Source organism: Hemicordylus capensis, chromosome 2 (genome assembly GCF_027244095.1).
Source record: "Hemicordylus capensis ecotype Gifberg chromosome 2, rHemCap1.1.pri, whole genome shotgun sequence".
In the NCBI taxonomy this organism is placed as follows: domain Eukaryota; kingdom Metazoa; phylum Chordata; class Lepidosauria; order Squamata; family Cordylidae; genus Hemicordylus; species Hemicordylus capensis.
The window spans coordinates 180844977-180862667 of NC_069658.1; the positions used below are offsets into that span (position 1 = coordinate 180844977).

Here is a 17691-nt window from a genome sequence, read left to right on the forward strand (position 1 = left end):
GCAGCCCAAATTAGACCTTGAAAGAGGCTTCCATGGAGGGGGGAAATCCCAAAGCAACAGTTTCCCCCCGACTCATCTGCTGCCACTGGAGTCAGGGGACAGAGAGCTCAGTCAGGTGCACCCGTCTCCCCGGTGAGCCCTCCTGCATGGCAGCCACATATACCTGTGTGTGACATCACATTGGGGGGCGTGGCCATAAGCTGAAAGGGCCCAGGTGGCCCTCTGGACCTCTTTCCCTAGCTGGCTTTGTTGTCAGCTGGAGGTCTTCTTGCTTCAAGGTGGCTCCTAGGCAGCTGGGCGGCTTGGGTTCTTGGAGAGGAAGGGGAGGAGAGCTGGTAGCAAGCCTGAATGGTCCCCTTTGCTAAGCAGGATCCATCCTGGTTTACATGGGAAGGGGAGACTACATCATGTGAGCCCTGTAAGATATTCCCCCCTCAGGGGATGGAGGGGCCGCTCTGGGAAGTGCATCTGCAGGCTGGCATGCAGAAGGTTCCAGATTCCCTCCCTGGCCGCATCTCCAAGATAGGGCTGAGAGAGGCTCCTGCCTGCAATCTTGGAGAAGCCGCTGCCCGTCCGAGGAGACAATCTGGAGCTAGATGGACCAAGGGTCTGACTCAGTATATGGCAGCTTCCAGGGTGTGTGGCGCCATGGATACAAAGAGCCAAGCTGACCAAGGAAAGAAGCTACTAGCCAGAGCAGCCAGGGACTGTGGGAGCGACGGAGGAACAGCAGCATCCCGCTGAGAATGCAAAGCATTGACGAGCTTCCTGTATTCCTCGGTAACCGCTGGAAAAGGTGAGGTGTGCCATCAAGTCAATTTCGACTCCTGGCACCCACAGAGCCCCGTGGTTGTCTTTGGTAGAATACAGGAGGGGTTGACCATTGCTATCTCCTGCACAGTGTGAGATGATGCCTTTCAGCATCTTCCTATATCACTGCTGCCCGATAGAGGTTTTTCCCATAGTACCAGCGGGGATTGGAACTGGCAACCTCTGGCTCCCTAGTCTAGTCGTTTTCCAGCCGTGCTATTAGTCCCTCTGCTTAATTATAGCTTCTCCCAGGACTGGATTAGCCCTCCCCAGTAAAAACTATATTGGGAAACACTTGGGAACGAGAAAGTGGCACAAGCAGGAAAAACAGGGACAAGCAAGGAAGCTGATACTCATAATATTTCTATACCACTTTCCAACAAAAGTCCTCTTAAGTAGTATACATAAATATGAATAAATTTTAAAAATGGCTCCCTGTCCTCCAAAGGGCTCAGAATCTAAAAAAGAAACGTAAGATAGACACCAGCAACAGTCACTGGAGGGATGCTGTGCTGGAGATGGATAGGGCCAGTTGCTCTCCCCCTGCTACATATAAGAAAATCAACACTTCCAAAAGTTGCCTCTTTGCTCTTTTAGCTGGGATACTAGTAGTAGCAATGATGATGATGGTAGTGGTGGTGGTGGTGGTGGTGGTATCAAATGCAGTCAATAACATCTACTAGATTGTGTGTAAATATAATAATAATAATAATGTAAAATATAATTATGTTTTTAAAATATATATCTTTATTTAGAAGATAGAAAGCACCATAGTCCTCAGTTCTTGTGTCTTTATTGTTACTATTATCTGTATACTGTTTTTTTTTTACAAAAAGCAAACTCTACTCAGAGCAGTTTGCACAGGGGAAAGGTTTGCTGTCCCCAGAGGGCTCACAGTCCACGAAGAGAGAAGGGAGACCCCAGCAAGAGCCGCTGGAGGGATGCCGTGGTGGGGCTGGACAGGGCCAGATGCTATCCCCCTGCTTAACCTAAAGGGCATCACCGCTTTGCTGCGTGCCCCGTTGCTCAGTCCACAGGGGGACCTTGCTTCTCCAAGCAGACCGGGCTAATCATTACTTGACTTATTTGAACATCTGTGCCCTGCCTTTCTCCACAGGCCCCAAGTGGCCAAGCAAAACTAAAATCCCATAGAAAGCAAAAAGATCATTTCCCAAAGTGCCATGAAATGGGGCACACCCCACATGCTGTAGGGGCAGAACAGGCACTGGAAAACTGCCACTAGAAGACAAACAACCCTGTTCAAAGCAGCCGTTGAGCAGCAACTGTTACCCAGCAATCATCAATGATAGAACCCTGGCCCTGTTGGAGCAGGAAGAACTGTCCTTCTGGCCTTCCTCTTCCCTGGGGGTTACCAACCTCTCCTCCTGTGCCTTTCAAAGCAACCCAAGAAAAGTGTCAGGAGATAAGGATCAGAGGAGGATCTGGGGCCCAATTCTCACTCAGCCTGAAACTCCCTGGGGGGAAATTGGGCCAATCTCTTGCTATCTACCCAACCTTATAAGATGGTTGTGAGGCTAAATGGTGAGCGGGGAGCAAAGGAAGAGATCCATGTACATTCATTGCCCTAAGCTTTTGGCCAAAGGGTGGGTAAGACTATAATTGCTTGCTAGTGGCAAATTAGTATACAATTTATGTATATTTTGTGGGGAAATGTCTAACGTGATGCCTGTACAATTCACAGTTATATCTGGGAAATAGCTACAGCGAGAAAGAAGGTAAGCAGCTTCTTCTTCTTCTTCTTCTTCTTCTTCTTCTTCTTCTTCTTCTTCTTCTTCTTCTCCTCCTCCTCCTCCTCCTCCTCCTCCTCCTCCTCCTCCTCCTCCTCTTCCTCTTCCTCTTCCTCTTCCTCTTCCTCCTCCTCCTCCTCCTCCATAAGCTTATATACAGCCTTGGGTTTATTCCCTCTTTTTGACAGTTAAAGCACCACATTTTCATTGATGCCAGGAGATGTTGAACAGTAGGGCACACATCTTGGGGTGCCTCTGTTATGGCACAAGAGATATTCCCAGACTGATTGGGCAAGGTTCGGACCACAATGTGTGTCTGGACACTTAAATTTGCATTCTGATTGGGCAAGACCTCTAGGGTTTTTAAATTCTGTCCTGACTGAATTGGGCAAGACCTCTAGGGTTTTTAAATTGTATATGGAATTGGGCAAGATCAAGGCCTGTGTGGGCCTCGATTTTTAAATTGCATCCCCCAGCTTGACATTGACATTTGTATTCTGATTGGACAAGACCTCTAGGGTTTTTAAATTCTGTAAGGAATTGGGCAAGATCAGGGCCTGTGTGGGCCTCGATTTTTAAATTGCATCCCCCAGCTTGACTGAGCACACAATCTCTAGGTTCCCTTAGAGTGAATTGGGCATGATACCATTTTTTTAAAAAAAATACCATTGTCTGGGCAGCTTTAGGCCAGTGGACTGGAGTCCCATGAGCTTGGAATCTCCAATGGCTCAACTGGGCAAGACGATTGGTGTCTTTAAATTCTGTCAGGGCCTTGTGGACATATTTTTTTAGCCAGGGGTGTAGTGTTAAATTTGGATCGACTGACCACCCACTTTGATTCATGCTCTTGATCAAGACTGAATCAAATGCATCACGTTGCGTGTTTTATATGCGCTGTGTCCCAAGTGTTTGGTGACCCATGAAGAGATGACTTCTTGTTTAGTGCACTCATGGCCATCTCGGATCCTTATTCCTTACTCAAGGAAAAAAGCATTGATTTTGAATGCTGGGCTCAAGGTTTTGATGTTTTTCATGTCTATTGATAAAATGGTAGAAATCATTTCACATGCAAATGTTTAAATTGATTATGTCATGCAAGGGTTTTGAGAACTGTCTTGACTAAAGAAATAGTCTGATTGCCTTGTCAGCAAGAAAGGTTCTTGCAGCCTAGGTGCAAATCCTGCTATCTTGCACAGACACAACAAGCCTTGTGGAAGGTTGTGTCTTTGTTGAAGATGATGTTTAGCAGTTTAGCATTCAAGACTCTTCAGACATGGATTGCGTGAACGCCCGGCCTGAGAAATCGACACCAGAGTGAATGGAGGCGAATGCACCTGCTTAAGGAGAGGAAGGCAGATCACCAAAGGCGGCGGGAGTCCTGTGGTGAGGATGGGGTGAGTAACTGGGCCTGACTGGTTGGATGATGCCCCGTCTGTGTTGGGCTTCTTCCATAACAGATGCCGAATTAGTAAATAAATTTGAGGCAGTCTAACATTTCTCAATGACTCTCTTACAGAGGTTGGGAGAAGCTGAGAAGAGACTCTACACTGGAAGAACACACTTTGGGAAGAGCAGAATCAGCCCCTTCATCATTTTGGTTTCCCTCTTCTGCTGCACCTTCTTCAGTTCGACAGTATCCCTTCTTTTGTAATCTGGCGACTGGAACGATACACAGTAAGTTTTCCAAATGTGGCAAAATACCAGGCTCTAGTTTCCCAGGCACCATGAAATTGGGACACACTCCCCATGCAGTGGGGAAATAGCAAGCTGTAAAAAGTGTCTCCTCCGCTTCCTGACTCCAAACCCAGAGCAGACTTGCCCACCAACCCTGTTCAAAGCAGGCCGTGACCAGCCACATCCACCGCATTGGAACCCTGGCCCAGTTTGAGCAGGGAGAACAGTATGACTGGTCTTCTCCTCCCTCAGGGTTGCCCTCTTGCCCTGACCTTGCAGCGTTCAAAGCTACCCAACCGATGTGCCAGGCATTAGTATGTAATCAGGACTTGGCTTCCAATCCTCACCCAGGCTAAAGGTCCATGGGGGAAACTTGAGCAATCTCTTGCTACTTTCCCTCCATTATGAGACAGTTGTGAGGTTAAATCATGAGTGAGGTGCACAGGAAGAGATGGATGTACATTGCCCCAAGCTTTTGGCCAAAGGGTGAAATGAAAAAGTACTCAGAACATTGCCTAACACAATGTCTGTATCATTCACAGTTACTTCTGAGGAACAGTTACAACTGGAAAGAAGGTCAGCTTCATGTTGTTGTTGTTGTTGTTGTTGTTGCTGTTGTTCTTATACCCCAGTAAGCTTTCATACCACCTTGGGTTTATTCCCTCTTTTTGACAGTTAAAGCACCACATTTTCATTGATGCCAGGAGATGTTGAACAGTAGGGCACACATCTTGGGGTGCCTCTGTTATGGCACAAGAGATATTCCCAGACTGATTGGGCAAGGTTCGGACCACAATGTGTGTCTGGACATTTAAATTTGCATTCTGATTGGGCAAGACCTCTAGGGTTTTTAAATTCTGTCTTGATTGAATTGGGCAAGATCTCTAGGATTTTTAAATTGTATATGGAATTGGGCAAGATCAAGGCCTGTGTGGGCCTCGATTTTTAAATTGCATCCCCCAGCTTGACATTGACGTTTGTATTCTGATTGGGCAAGACCTCTAGGGTTTTTAAATTCTGTAAGGAATTGGGCAAGATCAGGGCCTGTGTGGGCCTCGATTTTTAAATTGCATCCCCCAGCTTGACTCAGCACACAATCTCTAGGTTCCCTTAGAGTGAATTGGGCATGATACCATTTTTTTTTAAAAAATACCATTGTCTGGGCAGCTTTAGGCCAGTGGACTGGAGTCCCATGAGCTTGGAATCTCCAATGGCCCAACTGGGCAAGACGATAGGTGTCTTTAAATTCTGTCAGGGCCTTGTGGACATATTTTTTTAGCCAGGGGTGTAGTGTTAAATTTGGATCGACTGACCACCCACTTTGATTCATGCTCTTGATCAAGACTGAATCAAATGCATCACGTTGCGTGTTTTATATGCGCTGTGTCCCAAGTGTTTGGTGACCCATGAAGAGATGACTTCTTGTTTAGTGCACTCATGGCCATCTCGGATCCTTATTCCTTACTCAAGGAAAGCATTGATTTTGAATGCTGGGCTCAAGGTTTTGATGTTTTTCATGTCTATTGATAAAATGGTAGAAATCATTTCACATGCAAATGTTTAAATTGATTATGTCATGCAAGGGTTTTGAGAACTGTCTTGACTAAAGAAATAGTCTGATTGCCTTGTCAGCAAGAATGGTTCTTGCAGCCTAGGTGCAAATCCTGCTATCTTGCACAGACACAACAAGCCTTGTGGAAGGTTGTGTCTTTGTTGAAGATGATGTTTAGCAGTTTAGCATTCAAGACTCTTCAGACATGGATTGCGTGAACGCCCGGCCTGAGAAATTGACACCAGAGTGAATGGAGGCGAATGCACCTGCTTAAGGAGAGGAAGGCAGATCACCAAAGGCGGCGGGAGTCCTGTGGTGAGGATGGGGTGAGTAACTGGGCCTGACTGGTTGGATGATGCCCCGTCTGTGTTGGGCTTCTTCCATAACAGATGCCGAATTAGTAAATAAATTTGAGGCAGTCTAACATTTCTCAATGACTCTCTTACAGAGGTTGGGAGAAGCTGAGAAGAGACTCTACACTGGAAGAACACACTTTGGGAAGAGCAGAATCAGCCCCTTCATCATTTTGGTTTCCCTCTTCTGCTGCACCTTCTTCAGTTCGACAGTATCCCTTCTTTTGTAATCTGGCGACTGGAACGATACACAGTAAGTTTTCCAAATGTGGCAAAATACCAGGCTCTAGTTTCCCAGGCACCATGAAATTGGGACACACTCCCCATGCAGTGGGGAAATAGCAAGCTGTAAAAAGTGTCTCCTCCGCTTCCTGACTCCAAACCCAGAGCAGACTTGCCCACCAACCCTGTTCAAAGCAGGCCGTGACCAGCCACATCCACCGCATTGGAACCCTGGCCCAGTTTGAGCAGGGAGAACAGTATGACTGGTCTTCTCCTCCCTCAGGGTTGCCCTCTTGCCCTGACCTTGCAGCGTTCAAAGCTACCCAACCGATGTGCCAGGCATTAGTATGTAATCAGGACTTGGCTTCCAATCCTCACCCAGGCTAAAGGTCCATGGGGGAAACTTGAGCAATCTCTTGCTACTTTCCCTCCATTATGAGACAGTTGTGAGGTTAAATCATGAGTGAGGTGCACAGGAAGAGATGGATGTACATTGCCCCAAGCTTTTGGCCAAAGGGTGAAATGAAAAAGTACTCAGAACATTGCCTAACACAATGTCTGTATCATTCACAGTTACTTCTGAGGAACAGTTACAACTGGAAAGAAGGTCAGCTTCATGTTGTTGTTGTTGTTGTTGTTGTTGCTGTTGTTCTTATACCCCAGTAAGCTTTCATACCACCTTGGGTTTATTCCCTCTTTTTGACAGTTAAAGCACCACATTTTCATTGATGCCAGGAGATGTTGAACAGTAGGGCACACATCTTGGGGTGCCTCTGTTATGGCACAAGAGATATTCCCAGACTGATTGGGCAAGGTTCGGACCACAATGTGTGTCTGGACATTTAAATTTGCATTCTGATTGGGCAAGACCTCTAGGGTTTTTAAATTCTGTCTTGATTGAATTGGGCAAGATCTCTAGGATTTTTAAATTGTATATGGAATTGGGCAAGATCAAGGCCTGTGTGGGCCTCGATTTTTAAATTGCATCCCCCAGCTTGACATTGACATTTGTATTCTGATTGGGCAAGACCTCTAGGGTTTTTAAATTCTGTAAGGAATTGGGCAAGATCAGGGCCTGTGTGGGCCTCGATTTTTAAATTGCATCCCCCAGCTTGACTCAGCACACAATCTCTAGGTTCCCTTAGAGTGAATTGGGCATGATACCATTTTTTTAAAAAAATACCATTGTCTGGGCAGCTTTAGGCCAGTGGACTGGAGTCCCATGAGCTTGGAATCTCCAATGGCCCAACTGGGCAAGACGATAGGTGTCTTTAAATTCTGTCAGGGCCTTGTGGACATATTTTTTTAGCCAGGGGTGTAGTGTTAAATTTGGATCGACTGACCACCCACTTTGATTCATGCTCTTGATCAAGACTGAATCAAATGCATCACGTTGCGTGTTTTATATGCGCTGTGTCCCAAGTGTTTGGTGACCCATGAAGAGATGACTTCTTGTTTAGTGCACTCATGGCCATCTCGGATCCTTATTCCTTACTCAAGGAAAGCATTGATTTTGAATGCTGGGCTCAAGGTTTTGATGTTTTTCATGTCTATTGATAAAATGGTAGAAATCATTTCACATGCAAATGTTTAAATTGATTATGTCATGCAAGGGTTTTGAGAACTGTCTTGACTAAAGAAATAGTCTGATTGCCTTGTCAGCAAGAATGGTTCTTGCAGCCTAGGTGCAAATCCTGCTATCTTGCACAGACACAACAAGCCTTGTGGAAGGTTGTGTCTTTGTTGAAGATGATGTTTAGCAGTTTAGCATTCAAGACTCTTCAGACATGGATTGCGTGAACGCCCGGCCTGAGAAATTGACACCAGAGTGAATGGAGGCGAATGCACCTGCTTAAGGAGAGGAAGGCAGATCACCAAAGGCGGCGGGAGTCCTGTGGTGAGGATGGGGTGAGTAACTGGGCCTGACTGGTTGGATGATGCCCCGTCCGTGTTGGGGTTCGTCCATAACAGATGCCGAATTAGTAAATAAATTTGAGGCAGTCTAACATTTCTCAATGACTCTCTTACAGAGGTTGGGAGAAGCTGAGAAGAGACTCTACACTGGAAGAACACACTTTGGGAAGAGCAGAATCAGCCCCTTCATCATTTTGGTTTCCCTCTTCTGCTGCACCTTCTTCAGTTCGACAGTATCCCTTCTTTTGTAATCTGGCGACTGGAACGATACACAGTAAGTTTTCCAAATGTGGCAAAATACCAGGCTCTAGTTTCCCAGGCACCATGAAATTGGGACACACTCCCCATGCAGTGGGGAAATAGCAAGCTGTAAAAAATGTCTCCTCCGCTTCCTGACTCCAAACCCAGAGCAGACTTGCCCACCAACCCTGTTCAAAGCAGGCCGTGACCAGCCACATCCACCGCATTGGAACCCTGGCCCAGTTTGAGCAGGGAGAACAGTATGACTGGTCTTCTCCTCCCTCAGGGTTGCCATCTTGCCCTGACCTTGCAGCGTTCAAAGCTACCCAACCGATGTGCCAGGCATTAGTATGTAATCAGGACTTGGCTTCCAATCCTCACCCAGGCTAAAGGTCCATGGGGGAAACTTGAGCAATCTCTTGCTACTTTCCCTCCATTATGAGACAGTTGTGAGGTTAAATCATGAGTGAGGTGCACAGGAAGAGATGGATGTACATTGCCCCAAGCTTTTGGCCAAAGGGTGAAATGAAAAAGTACTCAGAACATTGCCTAACACAATGTCTGTATCATTCACAGTTACTTCTGAGGAACAGTTACAACTGGAAAGAAGGTCAGCTTCATGTTGTTGTTGTTGTTGTTGTTGTTGCTGTTGTTCTTATACCCCAGTAAGCTTTCATACCACCTTGGGTTTATTCCCTCTTTTTGACAGTTAAAGCACCACATTTTCATTGATGCCAGGAGATGTTGAACAGTAGGGCACACATCTTGGGGTGCCTCTGTTATGGCACAAGAGATATTCCCAGACTGATTGGGCAAGGTTCGGACCACAATGTGTGTCTGGACATTTAAATTTGCATTCTGATTGGGCAAGACCTCTAGGGTTTTTAAATTCTGTCTTGATTGAATTGGGCAAGATCTCTAGGATTTTTAAATTGTATATGGAATTGGGCAAGATCAAGGCCTGTGTGGGCCTCGATTTTTAAATTGCATCCCCCAGCTTGACATTGACATTTGTATTCTGATTGGGCAAGACCTCTAGGGTTTTTAAATTCTGTAAGGAATTGGGCAAGATCAGGGCCTGTGTGGGCCTCGATTTTTAAATTGCATCCCCCAGCTTGACTCAGCACACAATCTCTAGGTTCCCTTAGAGTGAATTGGGCATGATACCATTTTTTTAAAAAAATACCATTGTCTGGGCAGCTTTAGGCCAGTGGACTGGAGTCCCATGAGCTTGGAATCTCCAATGGCCCAACTGGGCAAGACGATAGGTGTCTTTAAATTCTGTCAGGGCCTTGTGGACATATTTTTTTAGCCAGGGGTGTAGTGTTAAATTTGGATCGACTGACCACCCACTTTGATTCATGCTCTTGATCAAGACTGAATCAAATGCATCACGTTGCGTGTTTTATATGCGCTGTGTCCCAAGTGTTTGGTGACCCATGAAGAGATGACTTCTTGTTTAGTGCACTCATGGCCATCTCGGATCCTTATTCCTTACTCAAGGAAAGCATTGATTTTGAATGCTGGGCTCAAGGTTTTGATGTTTTTCATGTCTATTGATAAAATGGTAGAAATCATTTCACATGCAAATGTTTAAATTGATTATGTCATGCAAGGGTTTTGAGAACTGTCTTGACTAAAGAAATAGTCTGATTGCCTTGTCAGCAAGAATGGTTCTTGCAGCCTAGGTGCAAATCCTGCTATCTTGCACAGACACAACAAGCCTTGTGGAAGGTTGTGTCTTTGTTGAAGATGATGTTTAGCAGTTTAGCATTCAAGACTCTTCAGACATGGATTGCGTGAACGCCCGGCCTGAGAAATTGACACCAGAGTGAATGGAGGCGAATGCACCTGCTTAAGGAGAGGAAGGCAGATCACCAAAGGCGGCGGGAGTCCTGTGGTGAGGATGGGGTGAGTAACTGGGCCTGACTGGTTGGATGATGCCCCGTCTGTGTTGGGCTTCTTCCATAACAGATGTCGAATTAGTAAATAAATTTGAGGCAGTCTAACATTTCTCAATGACTCTCTTACAGAGGTTGGGCGAAGCTAAGAAGAAGGAGAGAAGAGTCTCTACACTGGAAGAACACACTTTGGGAAGAGCAGAATCAGCCCCTTCATCATTTTGGTTTCCCTCTTCTGCTGCACCTTCTTCAGTTCGACAGTGTCCCTTCTTTTGTAATCTGGTGACTGGAACGAAACACAGTAAGTTTTCCAAATGTGGCAAAATACCAGGCTCTAGTTTCCCAGGCACCATGAAATTGGGACACACACCCCATGAAGTGGGGAAATAGCAAGCTGTAAAAAATGTCTGGTCCTGACTGGTTAGATTAAGCCCCATCTGTACTGGGCCTTTTCCAAACCAGATGCTATTTTTTTCCCCTTTAAATTCGGCACTGGCATTTTTATTGACTTAGTGAAGGTGTGTTGCTACAGCTAAATGGGGAACTCTGGAAATGGGCCCAGAATTATGTAAGGATGACCAGACACTGTATATTTATTAAAATTGTCTTGAACCTTCCTTTTAAAAAATATATATTTTTTAATGTAACCTCGAAATTGTACTGTCAGAGTGAATGCAGAAGAAAAGTGACGTAACATCAGAGAATCTCTGGGGAAGTGATTTGAAACCGAGGTAATCTTCTGCCTTCTTTTTCAAATGGTAAGTGAAATAAAAGGCAAAAAGTTAGAAATATCTTACATAACAGATGCCTGGGTGAGCAGGCATTTGGGCAAATGGAACCATCCCCCCCGCAGCCCCCCAGCCCCAATCAGTGACAAAATGTGGAGCCCCACCACCACATGGAGCTCTAAAATGGGTCGGGAAATCCCGGGTGGTGTTGGGGAACTCTGACTCAATGTAGGCTTCCCAACGTCGGGGTTGGCTGATCCCCGACACCCTCCAACGTGTCCAATCTCAGGCCATGTCCAACACAACTGATGCAGACTTGAACAGCCGTATATTAAGCACCTTCTCTCTTTCTGTTCCGATTCTGCCCCCAAACTGAGCTGAACAGACCCAAGCCCAGAGATGGAAGGGGAGCTGAAAAGGCTGGAGAACAGCAGAGACACTCTCAAGGCTGGCTTCTACGAATCCTTCGGTGCACTGCATCCTCCCCATGACTCCGATGACAGCAGCAATGGACCGAGAGAGAACCTACATTACGTGTTCAGGACTACAGAAATCCCCCTCCCCTTGGCCTCGTGCAGAGGGGAGGGAGTTTGTCCCAGCCCCGCTCTGCATGAGGCCCAAGAAGCGGGCCGATTGGCCCTTTGGGTTAGGGGGCGGGGTTTCGGCCGGGATCAGCCGATCCCTGCCCCGTTCTCCACAGTTTGGGCCAGGCATTCCCCTCCCTCCCTCCCTGGTACAGAGCGGGTCTAGCGACTGGTCGCCCAACGGGGCCGAGTAGGAATTTTTTGCTCCCAACGCATTGGCCACTGTTGGGGGTTTTTTCGCCTACTCCGTTCTGTGTTCCAGGTGTGTAGTTAGAGTTAGGCCGGTCACAATGGCAGTAACAGTGCGGGCGGGGTGGTAATTTGAGGGTTAGAACATCGGTGAGCACCCTTGGATATTTAAAAGGGTGATTGGTCAATCGCTCCTTTGTGGCCTGTGCGGCACGGGGAGAATGGATTGCCATGAAACCTGCTTCAGGACTTCACCCACCTTTGGGCTGAGCGGTCCGGGGTGGGCGAAGACCTTGAAGTATCCAGATCCTCTCTTACGAAAGGGGGGGTTGGCTTTGAAGGAATTGGGCGGGGCGTACCTGCCCGTTTCCGGAGCCAGGGTGTGTCGCCCAGTAAGGTGCTGGGTAGGACGTCAGAGTTCTAACCCGGTCCTATTGGCCCGCACTGTTCTCTAAGGGTGATTAGTCACCTGGTGTTCCAGTCCGCCATGTCTTTTGTTACAGTTAATAAAGTTGTGGCCCTTTTACCCATACTAAGTCTACGTGTCTTCTTGGGCTGGGGTCTGGGGACAAGGATTCCACTTTTGTGTGCTGATCAGGCGCACACTGCCTTGATTCTTCCACTCGGAACAAAACTCATTCCGTGCACAGATGAAAAAGATCAGAGGGAACATTCAGAGGCACTCTTACCCCTGGATTTCTGGGTGAACTCCAAGGCCTCCACACATCCTGGGGGCCCCAACATCCTTTTTAGTCTATCCTGGCCCATTGTTTTCCAGGCGACCGAGCATGACTGTTGCCTGCACTGGAGTTGACTTCTGCTTTAAAGACAATGGGGGGAGTGGGGAAAGAAATATGTATGATGGAAATATGTTACGCTGCGTGCTGAAATGTTTCTGCTAATGCATATTTCCATAAATATAACAGTTTTTTATTCATACATTCTTGTGAGTTCAGTTTCTGTTTGCATTCTAAAGAACCCATGTGTAAATGATACTTCATGTGTCATGATGTGTGTGTGTGTGTGTGTGTGTGTGTGTGTGTAAGGGATGGTGCTTAACCTGCAGTGGAGGGGGGGGGCTCCAAAGGCCTTTAGTTCCAGGCTCCAAAATCACCTCGGTGCACCTCTGGGAAAACTGCAAGGGAAGCTCTGATTCTCTTCTCCGCTCAGGGGAAGACAGGGGAAGGTTTTTGTCTCAGGTCCCCATTCTGCTCTACCACTGTGCTATACCAGATAGCACAGTAATAATCGGCCTCATCTTCAGCCTGGATATTGGTGGTGGTTAAATAGCCGTTGTCTCCAGAGGCAGAACCAGTGAACCGATCTGGGATCCCTTCTCCTCTGCTGCAACCACTACAGTGCACAAAGCGAGGGGCCTGTCCAGATCTCTGTTGATACCAGTAAAAGCTGCCTCAGCGACCACCACTGCTTTTCGTGCAGGTGAGTTTTGCTGTTTGGCCCAGGGACGCAGACTGAGAGGCAGGCTGAGTCACACTTGCCTGGGAATGGACACCTTTACAAAAAAGACAAACCAACAGTCAAGATATCCGTACATTAATGCTGCCTTCATATATCACATAATGTTTTTCCCGATGAATACTGAAGATACATTGCTTTGTGGTCAGAGAGCAATGTGATGCGGGCCCTGCATTCCCTTACCTGAGCAGTAATTGAGAAGCGTCAAGAATAACAGAGTCCAGGCCGTGGTGAGCTCTCTAGAGCAGTTTAACTGAAGTCAACAGAGAACCATGCGGGATCTCCCCCTTCCTTCCTTAAATCCTCCATCGCTGAAGAAAAGCCCCTTGAAGCAAATTTGTTCTGTGATCATTGGCTCTGCTGGAGTGTCATAAAGTAAAGTAAAGTTGTGCCGTCAAGCTGGTGGCGACCCCTGGCGACCACAGAGCCCTGTGTGATTTTCTTTGGTAGAATACAGGAGGGGTTTGCCATTGCCATCTCCCACACTGTGTGAGATGATGCCTTTCAGCACCTTCCTATATTGCTACTGCCCGATAGAGGTGGTTTCCATAGTCTAGGAAACATACCAGCGGGGATTCGAACCAGAAACCTCTGGCTCCCTAGGCAAGTTCCTTCCCCACTGTGCCATTAGGTGGCTTGGAGCTTCATAACCTCTCAGAAAATACGTGTTCCTCTAGGAACATAGGAAGCTGCCTTATATTAAATCAGACCACTGGTCCATCTAGCTCACTCCTTTCTATACAGACTGATAGCAGCTTCTCCAAGGTAATGTAGGTGAAGAGATGAAATATTTTTCAAATCTAAGCTATATAGCAATGTAGGATTCAAATAAAGAAACAGAACACACAATTTGCTGTGTATGCTAAACACCTTTTGGAGTTTTTTGATCTTCAGAGATGATTCATAGATGTCATGAGTAAATAAATAGCCATACAAGTCCTATTTAAACACATTTTGAGAACGTACCAGCAAGGACTTTGATTTTCCTCCACTTGTATGGACTCCTTACAATCATTACATAAATGTTAATTTCCTTTGCAATTGAGAGAGCCAGGCAACTGCAATATTTTTTTAAAGATATAGACATTGATTGATTGATTGTTTGTTCAAATAACAACCTCCTTCTACCTGGGTTCTACCCGGATTTGGGTGCTGTGTGTACTCCCAATTTTCAGCTGAGTGGAAGCAAGGTTGGAGAAAAACCTGGGTAGCTTTTCCTCCTACCTTGCTTCCACACAATCGCTTCTCCACAACCAAAAATTGGGAGCACAGATAGCCCCCAAACCCAAGTAGAACACAGTTTTGGGTTGTGTGAATGACCTCGATATGTGACCAGGGTTTCTGCATTTAACCATATGCGCACTTTGGCCCTGAGTCATAAGGCAAAGCAGAACCCCTCTAAAGGAGACAGTTGCAGGCACAGAACACATTCAGGTTAGGGAGCCCTCACTTTGAGAAGGAGGAATGAAGGTTTTTGTCTCAGTTCCTCATTCGCCTGTGCCACTGTGATACACAGCAGTACTCCACTCCCTGGCCCCACAGTAATAATTGGCCTCATCTGCAGCCTGGGTGTTTGTGATGGTTAAATAGCCAGTATTCCCCGATGCAGACTCAGTGAACCGATCTGAGGCCCCTTCTCCCTTCTTGCTGGTGTCGTAAATCAGAAGGCGAGGGGCCTGTCCAGGCTTCTGTTGATGCCAGTAGAAGTAGTCACCCCAGTTATTACCACTGTGTCTTGTGCAGGATAGTTTAACGGTTTGGCCCAGGGACACGGACTGAGTGGCCAGCTGATTCACCGTTGGCTGTGTCCTGACACCTTTACAAGAAACACAAAACAGCAATCATGGCCTTAGTACCTTCTCCCTGCTCTCAGATAGCACATCATCGCTAGGTTTCTCCCTTAAATACAGAGCATCAAGTGCTCTGCGGTCTGTGCTTCAGGTTATGCAAACTGCATCCTCCACACCCTTACCTGAGGCGTAACTGAGAAACGTGAGGAGAAACAGAGACCAGGGCATGGTGGTGAAAGGTGAGGCAAGAGTGTAGGTCTGTCTGGAATCTTCCTTCTTCTTTCTTACATCCCCCAGGAACTGAAGAATGGTCCACCATGCAAATCTGCTCACGCTCATTGGCTGTGGTCGAAATGGAACTCCTCCACTGGAGGAGGTGATACCTGAGCTGAGCCAATGACATGAGGTCAAGGTTGACCTCAATGGCATGAGACCAAGCTTGATCCATGATTTAATGTAAATGTAAAACCATAAATTGATGCAATGTAAGTTGCCATAAGTTGCATTCATTTCCTGTCATTGTATATATTTTTTCTGTTTGTTTCTGTTTTTGTTTTCTGGTCGTGGATTGTAATAAATGTTAGCTAATCTCAAAAAAGAACGAAAAATGAAAGGCAATCAATGGCCATTGGGAGGATATACCACCCTCTTCCACTGATTAATTTTATTTGTTACAGAGGGTGCATATTCTTCTTGATGGATGAAACCGCATATGAACGGGGCCTGTCTCTAAACCATCCCAGAGTTCCAGAATATGTTCTTGGGTAGAGAAAGACATATTTTGGACCTTGATTGAAGCATAAATAGACAATAGAAATAGATTCTTTGTCACTGGCCTGGAAGCCAATGTTAAGAGAGTCCTCTACTCCCTTACCTGAGTAATAACTGAGGAGGGCAAGAATGCCCCTTCCCCCGGCCTCATGCTGGGGGAAGGGCGATTTGTCCCAGCTCCCTAGCACGGGCCCCAAGAGGCTCCTGATTGGGCCTCAGCGTCTGGTGGGCGGGGCTAAGGTTGCTGCTCCAGCAGCTCCCCATCCCGAAGGATCAGTCTGGAGCGCGATTCCTCCACCCTCCTTTCCCTAGGCGTAGAGCGAGTCTAGAGGCTGGTTGCCCTCCTTGGGGGCTGAGTAGGAATTTTTGGCTCCCAATGCATTGGCCATGTTGGGGGGGGGGGTTCCGCCTACTCCGTCCTGCTACCCTAGCATCAATGGTTAGAAAGTTAGGTCATGGCTTGGCAGGGACAGTGTGGTATGGGTGGTAAGTAGATGGGACGGAACATTGGTGAGCACCCTTGGACAGTCAAAACAGGTGATTGGTCAATCGTTCCCTTGTGGTTTGTGCGGCCCAGGGAGGACGATTCTCCATGATAGTCACATGGGTATACAGAAAACCAATAAAAATATAAATGCAAAAAAAAGAAAAAGAAAGAAAGGTTGGTGTAGGGAATTGTCCAAGACTGGTCCTCTTGTGGACTGTATTCATGTGGGAAATGTGGTTCAGACAACCCTTCCAGAGAGTTTCAATGACCAAAATCTATCTGAGAGAGGTCTTAAGAAGCAGCTTTTTCAAGAATCCCAAACCAGTCCAAGAAGTCCAATGGAAGAGATGTGCTTTTGCCTGGTTTTAAGGATCGGCTGAGCAGCTTCAGAGCGGAATGCTCCAATCCTTGCTCCACCATTTGTTCCCTAGACTGGTGGTGTCATTTTCATTTCTGCAAGAGTGCTTTGAGGTAAACATTCTTCAGTGGCTCCATTCAACTCAACCATGGAAGCAATGACAAACTCAAACATACTGTGATAGGTCACTGCTTACAGAGAAACGGTGAGGGTGGTTGACAATAATCTCATGATCAGTATCAAGTACATTTCAGTTAACATGTTTGCTCCGTTAATCTCAGCTAAGGGGAGGGGTACTTTGGGCATTTTTCTGCCGGAAGCAGCGCGGCTCCCGTTGCAGCAGCACACGGTCGCCAAAAAGCAGGCTAGGCTCCCTTAGCCCACTTTTTGGCGATCGTAAGAATCGCCTCATGGTCTTTGATGAGAGGAGCACCACTACATTTGGCATGGACAGCTGCGGTTGAAACGGCACATGGACAGGAAGTGTGTGCCTTTCCAGAAGGTACCGTTTGGCCGCGACCCTGGAGCCTATGACAAGTCAGACCTGGCAGGGCAACGGTAAACTTGTCTTTCTTTATTCAGGTGTATCATTGGGTCTTTCTTGCAAAGCACAGCTGTCAGACTTGCCTTACGACTCGACTGCAGTATAGCTGACAACTGTTAGATGAAGTCAGATGTGTAGGATGCTAAATTCAATAGCTGTAAATAAGTAAAAATGGTTTTATAGTGGACTGTACAGGCAATGGATCCCCCCCCCTCTTTTTGCTGTCTCTTGCATAATAGGAGCCAGTGTGGTGTAGTGGTTAGAGTGCTGGACTAGGACTGGGGAAGCCCGAGTTCAAATCCCCATTGAGCCATGATACCTGCTGGGTGACTCTGGGCCAGTTACTTCTC

The 17691-nt window shown here is 46.7% G+C and overlaps 2 long non-coding RNA genes across 2 annotated transcripts; both read left to right on the top strand.

The window, feature by feature from the left end:
* The first annotated feature begins 267 nt into the window (after positions 1 to 267).
* On the top strand, positions 268 to 3746 carry LOC128347071 (uncharacterized). The gene is made up of 3 exons (XR_008317360.1): positions 268 to 418; positions 629 to 796; positions 2513 to 3746. It is a non-coding gene; the product is annotated as an uncharacterized LOC128347071 (long non-coding RNA).
* Positions 3747 to 4086: 340 nt separating this feature from the next.
* Positions 4087 to 12445, top strand: LOC128347070 (uncharacterized). Its single transcript, XR_008317359.1, has 8 exons — positions 4087 to 4232; positions 4775 to 6110; positions 6233 to 6390; positions 6933 to 8267; positions 8390 to 8547; positions 9090 to 10424; positions 10547 to 10715; positions 11082 to 12445. It is a non-coding gene; the product is annotated as an uncharacterized LOC128347070 (long non-coding RNA).
* The last annotated feature ends 5246 nt before the right edge of the window (positions 12446 to 17691 follow it).